Consider the following 9,015-nt stretch of genomic DNA (forward strand, 5'->3'; position numbering starts at 1 on the left):
AATGTATGCTTGAGGTTGTCTTCGTTTCACATTTGTTTGTCCTACCTTGCCATAGGATCTGTTTCTTGTAATGAAATGGATTTAGAGTAGAGTTTGTGCATGGAGTGCCCATCTTGTTTACCCCTTTCAACTCACTTATGGATTATGATAGCATTGGTATTACGAGTTTCAATCTGAGTTTTCTTTTTGTTTGGGTTTTCTACGTACTCACCATACTGCTCTGCTACTGCAAGCAGCAAACTGCAAGTCTGGTTTCATTGCCAGGTTCCATTGGCCTTTTTATTTTTTCTTAACCAAGCTTTTTGGCTATGCCTGTGCTGTTTTTGCTTAAACGAGTTGGCATGGGAAACTAGCGGGAAAATGGGTCCTGCAGTGATTTCAATCGAGTAGAATATCATGATGATGATGGGAAAATAAAAATAGAATTGAAATTCCTAGATATATTGCAGTGCTCGTAAAGATGGAATCGTGTGAGAATTGCTTCAGCCTGCCACTGTCACAAAAGCTCATAGCCATTTCCATGTAGGGATGAATAGGAGCTCTTCCTACCTGCTGATTAGGGTCTCCTTCCACCCGATCAAATGAAGGAAGCATCTTTTTCTTCCCCTTCCATCCTGCCTAATAAAACTAGATTGTCATGCCCGATTAACTTCAAGGAAACATCTGAAGTAAACGGTGTCAGGAACAAGTGATCATGTTTAACTGATCAAACGAATGATTACAAGTGGGTGATGGGTCTTCGTTGATCATAGGACCACCATAGTCTGGCGTGACTAGCTAGGCCCAAGTTGAAGAGGAATAACAACCATGCCAGAATAAAGTAACTTCCTGTAAATATCGAGAGAGAAAGACGACGAAGAAGGCAGAGCAATGGGCCTGATTAATTTACTGATCTCACTTTATCTAAATATAAGAAAAGGGAAAGGGAAAGTGAAATGCGGGCTTTGTGAATTGAGACAGAATTATCATTCAAGGAGCAGTTGGACCAGGTTACTTCACCAGCTGACAACAGTGATGAACTACAAATCCCCCTCTTGGCTTCTAAAGTGTTTGTTTTTGCAGTAAAAAATGTGGTTTGGTTTGACCATAATACATAAGTGTGTAATAAACATTAAAATGCAGGTTTAATAAAGTGGGATACATGTTAAAACTTTGGTCAACTATGATCCAATCACAGGTTAACTAAAAGCATGCATGATCTACTTTTAAGATTCTTGCGTAAAAATTAATTGAAGCAAAAATATATATTTATCCTCACTTCTCCTCCCTGCTTTCTTGAGAACCAGTGAAACGATTATTCTCATCATCCATGTTTTTTAATCTCTTCACTGACCTATTTGTATTCTGGAACAACCTCTATTTACATATGTTGTTTTTCTCGTTTTTTTTAGCTACAAATGATTGCAGAACCCACAAACCAACACTGAATCTACACAAACCACCATCCACAATTAAGATCTACAACGTGCAAAATCAGGTTTAAAACTCGAAAATCAGTAAAATCGGTCAAACTCATCTAAAATCAATCTAACTCATAAAAAACATTAAACCCGGACTGATTTCACGTGAAATATAAAAGAGCTGCAGTAGTTGCTAACTTCCCCGCTCGACACTCCACGTCTCCACCCTTTCCCATTCCCTTTCCCTTTTCCCCTTCCCCAGTTCCTCTTTTTCCTAAATTGCCAGCATATTAAGAAATCTCTAATCTCCACTCCTTAATTCCCCTTTCCCCTGCCCCAGTTCCTCCTTTCCCTAAATCTTCACTCTCCACTCACTAGCAGCGCCTCTGATCTAAATCTAACTATCTCCACTCTCCACTTTTCACTTTCCACTCTCTCAGTTTCTCTGGTTTTGCTTGCTATCGAGAATAAGGTAAGAATTTACTCCCAAGCTTTGTTTTTTCTGTCTCGTCTAGTATTCTCAGTGTAATAGCTAATTGTCCAATCAAGTACCTAATAAGCATTTGCTAGTGCTAAATAAATGACCATAACTTTACTTTTTTGCTTACGACTGGCTAAATTTTAGAAATATGTAAAATGATAATTGTACTCCTTCTCAAACTTCATTAATCAGTGAGGAGGAAGTATGCTAATAAGGACTACTTTACACAACTAATTTTCATTGGTATGAAAATAAGAGATGCTAAGAAGTAAAAATTTGACTTTAATTTTTTATGTTCATTGTAGCTTGACAGTTAAATATTATGGTTGTAAACTAGAAATTGATGTTAAATGATGACTGCTTTTTATTTTTATTTTGCATAAGTAATATCCAACATTTTATTCTTCTTTCTACTTGACAACTTTCACTTTTAAACTTTACTCTTTTGATTTTAATAAAGTAACTGGGAATACACCAACTTTTCTTGTAAAGTTTTCTATGAGTTGATGATCATTTACTAATTGAGTTATAGGAATACTACTTTGCATAAAGATAAAGGTAGCCAAAACTAGCCTTACTATATATTTTGCTGATGAGACATCCTTTATTAGAGAAAGTAGGTCAGCAGAGTTTCATCTTGTCTTTTTCCACCTAGAGTTGTTTCTCAATGAAAATTTTGACTTTACAATTCATATTAAAAAAAAAACATATTTCTTTGGGGTTATCAGTTACAAGGTGTCTAGTATTTCTACAGCCATAAATTAACTTTCTTATTTGGTTCAGCATTTGTTCGAATAATGAAAAATTTTCTGCATAGCTAATTGAAATCTAGTGTTACCCAAATTAAGATATCAATATTAGTTTTAGTACATATGAATTGTCGATTGAAAAGAGTAGGAAACTTTGGACATAAGATTATTTCTTGTCCTGCTTAGCTTTTATGTTCTATGTTCATCTATAAGAGAAAAATGCAATGAAGAAAGAAATGGACTCCCCCGGGCTAAATGCTTCGAATGTAGTAGGCTACTCTTTTTTTTTTGTGAATTCTTTGGGTGGATGTAGACGAATTGAAAGAGATTTCAATACTCTAAAAACATGATGGCTATTATTTACTATACTTATCCAGCCGACTGGATTCAGCCAAATAACTATTTTGTCACCCTTAATCTTTGTATATTTTGCTTACTCTAAGTAATACATAATTTAGAGCAACTGTATCCAAATTGATTTCCTAGATGGTTCACTAGACCAGCAACTGATCGATAGCTTCGAGCAATTAAAGGAATAATTGCTTTTTTCTTTTAAACCATGCATCTTACTAGCTTTTTATTTGTATGAAAGTCTTTTTTTAAGTATTGTTTATCATGCTTTCTTATCATAATATGTTTTGCTGATAAAATGAATTTAATTCCCTCATTTATAGCAATGCCAACATGGAGAAGAGAAAAAGAATGAAGATTTCAAAGATATGATGAGCACTAATGAATGGGATACTAACTCAGGATAAGGTAACACCTTCATTTAACCACTGTCTTTTACTTTCTTTTTTGTTTGTAGCATTTATACACTCTAGGTTATGTTGTGATTTCTTCTCTGATTGTCTTCAATTAAGAATTTATTTTAATGATGTTAAATTATTATTTATTACTTAACTAGATTTTGCAATGTAGTTAAAAAAAATTTCTTGTGATTTTATAATTTTAGTTAAAATATTTTACCTGTGATTTTCTGATTTTACTATTCAAGTTATATTGTATGTTTCGTGTCGTGTCAAAAAAATTATTTTTGACAACCTTGGATTTAAGGACTTAAGAGATGAAAATCTAGTTAAAGATGAAAAAAAAAATATTATTGTTATATGGATTCCTTAACAGGTATAGGTTCTCCAGTTTCTTGAACCTTTATGACAATACTTTAAAACCATAACCACAAAAACAATGACTCATTATAATTATATAAGAATGAAGTCCGAACAAGATGTTGCTTTTAATGAGTTTAACGTCCTCTAGATTTCGTGCCTCTAGATTTTTAATGTGATGTTGTTCCATGATCACAAATATATGGAGGCAACAAGACTTCACATATGGATTGTGTTCAAGATAGAATTGTATCAAGTTTGATGGAAGAATTGTAGAATTTTTTATTTTATGTAGTTAATCTTAAATATATATGAATTATTCAATGTCATGTGTTGAAAAAATTAATGTCCTATTTAGTCATTTCATATCCAACCACAATTTCAACTAAACAATAATGACATGTTTTCTGTGAAGAAACAATTTTAACCATAATTTTTACCAAATACATAATTTGGGTAAAGAAACCATATAAAAAAGTGATTTTTCAAAAATTATTGTTCTCAAACCAGAATTACAAAAGCAACCACAATATTAAACATACTCTTAATTTTCTAATTAAAAAATAGTGATTGTAGACCCATTATTAGCATAGTATGCCGATAGAGAGTTGCTTAACCTTATAGTTATTGAACTGAGAATAAACTTGACTTAGGTCATGGACAAGGCCAATTAACTTTATTTTTTTTTTAATTTTTTTTTAATAAAATAAAATAAAATAAAGTTATTATGTTTTTTTATTGAGTTGACTAGATCACTAATCGATCGAGATTATTAATTTGTCAAACCAGGTCAACTCTCTCTATTTATTATGACACTCAAAACAATTCATGTCCAAGTCGATTTGTGGTCCTTAATTTAATAAGGTAGTGTTTGATATTGTGATAATGGTTGCCTTTCAAAGTGATTGTAGCTTAGAAATAAATCAAAATAATATTTTTATTTCTTTTTCAAATTCATTTTTAACTTTAGCACATTAAAATGATTTAAAAACTTCTAAAAAATTAATTTAAAGAAAAAAATATTTTTTAAAAAAATACGATTAGATTGTAAAAATAAATACTACCTAAATAGGCTTATATAGGGCATAACAGTAAACATTTGACTTCTTTGACTCAAAATTACTAGTTATTCTCCAAACAATTAGGATAGTTCAATTTATTGATTTGAAAGTCAAACTAACATTTTTACAAAATAATATCGTGGCCTAAATTATCATATAAAAACAAAAGAAAAAAATTATAGATACTTTTTTTAGAAACGTGTTTAAGGATATTTGAGCACTAGGCATTTGAAATTAGTAAAATAATAAGTTAATCCTTTTGGTTTAACATTTCATTATTGAATTCCTGTGTTTTGTCATTTGTTTGTAACTTGATTTTTTTGTTCGTATTCTATGATAATTTAATGCTTTTTTTCTTATAAGTTATTAATTTATACACTTATAATTTTTAAAACTAAAAGAATAACTTTAAATTTATAAAAAGATTTAAGGATTAATTTATAATTTATTTATGATAAAATGAGTGACAAAAAGGTGGGAAAAAACTTTAAACCCATATTAACATTAACAAAAATAAAAACTAAAAGATATGGTATTTATTATGTATCACCTCATAAAACACTATTTATTGTAATAGTTTTTTTTTTATTTTATCTTTTAATATTTGATTTATTTGAGATTGGTCTTCACGGTTTGTTGTGATTTGCTTTTTATATGGTTATTCAAGTCTCCTAATTCGTTTTACGAGTATGACAAATTATCTTGGTTGACTCGAGTTTTTTTTATTGATATATTTTTTTCTAATTTCATCATTAAACATTTAATTATTTACGAATTAAGCTACATGATTTATTTTAGTTTACTTTATATTAGGTTATCATAGTTTCATGACTCAGATCACGAGTTTTACAGGTTAATCTAGGTTTACTCACGTTGTTTTACTATGTTCTTTTTCTAGATTATTTTTTTTTCAATTTTATTCTTTAATAATGGATTGATTAAGAATATTGCTTCATAATTTGTTTGAATTTCTTTTATATGAGGTTATTTTGATCTCATGAACTAGGTCATGAGTTTAACAGGTTAACCCAAGTCGACTCAAGTTGTCTTTTCAATTTGTTTCTATGAGGTTATCCTTATCTTATAACCTAGGTCATAAGTTTGATAGGTTAACATAAGTTGATTCAGGTTATTTTTTTATTAATTTTTTAATTCATCCTTTAACATTGAGAATTGAGTTTTATGATTAGTTCTGATTTACTTTATATGGGTTTATCTTAGTCTAATGACTCCAGTTATGAGTTTGATTAGTTAACTTAAGTTGAATAAGGTCAGTTTTATTTTGTCCTTTTTTTCATTCTATCCTTTTTTTCATTAAATATTTTTTTTTAATTTTATCTTTCAACATTAGGTTAATTAGAGTTCATAATTTATTTCAACATATTTTATATGAGGTTATTATAGTTTCATGACTTGGTCAATCCATGCTGTTATCTCTATATTATTATTTTTTTTTTAAGAATGTCATCTTGAATTTTTTTGTTAAACTATATTTTTACCAATTGTCCAAGTTTTATTTTGATACACCAAGTCAACCGAATCACATTGAGTCAACCTCTACTAGTTTTAAATTTTTTTCTTCTAGAAAAAATAACACTAATGCCTGAATTTTTTTATGTTGAAAAGTGTTTGATTTGACAAGAGCATAGTGTTGAACAATGATTTAGTATAATGCTAAATATAAATAAATCCAAACAAATCAATCTAAATACCTTAAAAATTCAAACACAAACCCAAATCCATGAACCCATAAATTCAAAACCCAAAACATTTTCAAATCAATAAAAAAAATAAAGGTTATAAATGTTAAATAACATACTTAAACTAATCTTTCTTTTGTTTTTAGTAATTGAAACCTTGTCATCTTCAGGGAAATGAAGAACTCGGAAGTCCTTTGCTTTTAATGTTATCAATGAAGGATAAATATCATTTAAATTTAATGAATAAGAGATAAATATAATTTACATGATATTAATGAGATAGTAAGATCCTTTAGATGCTTTTTGTACACCTATAAATGTTAGGAGATTATTACCTATGATATAAATAATTTATGTAGTCCTAGATTTCTAATACCAATTAAACCTGACACGTGGGAAAACTCGTATAAAAAGGTTATGGTTGTTCATTAAATTAATAACACATTTAGTTTAGTTAATTATTGAATACAAGTGCTTGATGTTTGACGATTCCTCAGGCCTATGTTACTTTACATTCAGCTGATGGTTGAATCTAAGTATATTGGGTCTAATTCAATAGCTGAATCTATGTGTATTGTCAGAATTACTTTATCTTGGATTTAGCCAGTGACGAAACTCAAATATATTGGGTATGACAACTTACCAGACTCATATTATCTTAAGTTCGATTGATGATTGAGCCCCATTGTATTAGATGTGGTATATTACTAGACTCATTTGTCTAGGACTCTTCTAAGCTAAAAAATTATTGAGTTAAAAAAATATTAACTCATCAGATTAAAAAAAAAATCTAGTTTTAACATATAGCCTGAATGATTGTGAACTATTTTGAATTACAAGATGGTATATTTTTAATTAATGGAAAGAGAAAATTAGAAGAGAAATTCTAGGTTAGCAATATGAATTAGATAATGATATTTTGATGGTTTTGCATAATATTCCAAGTTGTTATTAATTAAATTTTATTCTTTAAATTTTTTGCATAACACCTAACTCATTTCTATGATTGAAAAAGTTTTATTATTTAGTATTAGAGCTCGAGTAATGTAAGTTACATTATCATAAATTCACATGATGTCACCTTCATTTCCCTATTAAATATTGCTTTATACATGAAATTTATAAGTCAATTATTTAAAGTGTAATTTTAGCATTAACATGGAGGTCTAAGATTTGTGCATTTAGGAAAGAATAATCGTCTTGTCTCTTTTGTTTAAAGAAGTTAGACAAAGACAATTAACTTTGTAGAATTCATGTTTCAATGAATAATAAATTTATTTTAGAAATTACGGAAATGAATGTCAATCATCAACATGATTCAATGTTCAACTCCATTGGTGATAATTTTGTGTTACAACATTATACAACTCTATTCCAGATATAATTTGGTTTCAATTGTATTTTATAAAATCAAATTTAAAAAACATAAAGTGAGAATAATATCATGTTCAGTTTTCATACTAACCTCAACTGTATTCTTGGGAACTCAAGAATCCTCTCGTTGGAGAAAGATGACGCATCACGCGTGGCGTAAAAATAAAGCAATAGGAGGAACATCCTCTGTAAAATCACACTCCTCCCTGTAAGTTTTAGCAAAAGACGCCAAACAATTTGCAAATTGATTGCTATTTCTTAAGGTTAACCCTAAAGTTGTGTACCTGAGAAGATTGGGTTAAAGAAGCTAATATCAGCACAGGAATTGCCCAACTCTTGCCTGCATTATATAGCTTGGCTGAGCAGTGGATGATCAGATTCAGCTCTCGGGCAAGTGAAGCCCGATGAGACAGCTAGTTGCAGACCGAAGACCGTTCTCATTGCTTCTCCAACAACCAGATTGTTGAACCTCCCCATGGATGTATTTATGAGAACTTGGCCCTCAGAGTCACGGAAGCTAAGTTTGATGGGCGGCGGTGTCGGTGGTGATATTAGCCGAGAATCCTGGTGAAGCTGTTCATCTGAAATCTTAAATAAAACTCGGATTTATTTCATTAAAATAACATTATATATCTTATTTTTTAAATATTTTTTTATATTAAAATATATATTAATGATATTATTTTAATTTTTAAAAATTATTTTTAATATTAGATTTGAAAAAATTAAAAATATACTAATTTAAAATTAATAAAAAAAAATTAATTTTTTTAAAATACTTTTAAAAAAAAACGAACAAAGCCATTTGAAAAGTTATCTGGATTGTAACTGGAAAGTCATTTGATAAGTAATTTTTATTTTTTAAAATAATATTATTTTATTAAAAAATAAAAAAATAAATTCAACCCAACTCATAACCAACACTTTGAACTAGATTTTTAAGCTAATTAAACACAAACAAAAATAACAAATAAGCATGTTCTAGCCTTTAATTCTTTTTAAATGAATTAAATCCAAGTTTTATTTAACATTTTTGTATGTAGAAATCTAAATATATAAATAGAGTGCTAGCTTGATTGAACGTAGATATAATATCCTACAAGATTAAATATGTTTGGATTTAGTAAACCCTAAATTATAA

The 9,015-nt window shown here is 29.2% G+C and overlaps 1 protein-coding gene across 2 annotated transcripts in view; it reads left to right on the forward strand.

Annotated features, from left to right (window-relative positions):
• The first annotated feature begins 1,629 nt into the window (after positions 1–1,629).
• Positions 1,630–9,015, forward strand: part of TNO1 (TGN-related, localized SYP41 interacting protein) — a 36,261-nt gene continuing 28,875 nt past the window's right edge. For both annotated transcript variants that reach the window (XR_844709.1, XM_011044039.1), the window contains exons 1-2: positions 1,630–1,872; positions 3,305–3,389. The gene's annotated coding sequence lies outside the window, so the exon portion shown is untranslated. The remainder of the gene's footprint in view (positions 1,873–3,304; positions 3,390–9,015) is intronic.

The sequence above is a fragment of the Populus euphratica genome, unplaced genomic scaffold, assembly GCF_000495115.2.
Source record: "Populus euphratica unplaced genomic scaffold, PopEup_1.0 scaffold317.1, whole genome shotgun sequence".
Taxonomy (NCBI): Eukaryota; Viridiplantae; Streptophyta; class Magnoliopsida; order Malpighiales; family Salicaceae; genus Populus; species Populus euphratica.